At 42.9% G+C, this 918-nt stretch overlaps 1 non-coding gene across 1 annotated transcript; it reads left to right on the top strand.

Moving 5' to 3' along the window:
- The first annotated feature begins 220 nt into the window (after window positions 1-220).
- On the top strand, window positions 221-339 carry LOC145408128 (5S ribosomal RNA). Its single transcript, XR_013898874.1, has one exon. It is a non-coding gene; the product is annotated as a 5S ribosomal RNA (ribosomal RNA).
- Window positions 340-918: the final 579 nt, after the last annotated feature.

Genomic DNA, 918 nt, shown 5'->3' on the forward strand with positions numbered 1-918 from the left:
ATCTCAGTTTTAATTAAACTAAAGCCAAACCAAATATTCCCTTTATCTATGTAAATATATTAAAACCACATCTGCTTTTCATGTGAGGCTTTTCATCCTCAAGACACGCCATCTATCACGCAGACGCAGTTTAGGTCAATGGAACTTTCCAAGGCAATTATATACATGTATTTACAATATAGTTGTCCACAAGGGTTTAATTTATTAATAATAAGAATTATTAAACGGCCATACCACGTTGAGTACACCGCTTCCCGTCCGATCAGCGAAGTTAAGCAACGTTGGGTCTGGTTAGTACTTGGATGGGTGACCGCCTGGGAACACCAGATGCTGTTGGCATCCCTACGTGTCAAGTGGGGTTGGTGGAGGATTAGTGCCCCTCCCTGTAAAACAATTAACTCTAAGCCCTTGGCCACCCCGTTTGGGATACATGGCGTCTGGCAATGAATGAATGATGATTAAAGAGAACGCAATCTCTGGGTTATAAAAATCGCTTGAACAGCTATTAATGATCTCCAGGTTTTCTTCTGCTTCCAACCAGGGACGACTATTTTAAAAAGTACGAAGTGCAACCGCTCTGGGGGAAAATATTACCCACAGTTTTGAGGCCGGGTGAAACATGATACGCTGTATCATGTAATGTGACCCTTAGCCAGGAGTTCTCTCCATAGGTCTCGAGAACCCAATGCTGCAGTCCTTCTAGGTCGTGCATCTTGACCCACTTGGTTTTCACCATTCGCTGTCTCCGGGGTAGCTGCTAACTCAAGGTGTACCAGTTTATCGATAGTTTTTATGTTGGTATGTCCCCTACATTTTATTTTTGCAGGTCTCAGCACCCCCTCTGAATCTGGATGCGTGGAGATCACTTTAAGTAATGGTTGCTCTGTTTTTACTAAGACCACATCTATGTTTATAGCA

This window comes from Coenobita brevimanus, chromosome 75 (genome assembly GCF_032717465.1).
Source record: "Coenobita brevimanus isolate Jiangsu-jjx chromosome 75, ASM3271746v2, whole genome shotgun sequence".
NCBI classification, from domain to species: Eukaryota; Metazoa; Arthropoda; class Malacostraca; order Decapoda; family Coenobitidae; genus Coenobita; species Coenobita brevimanus.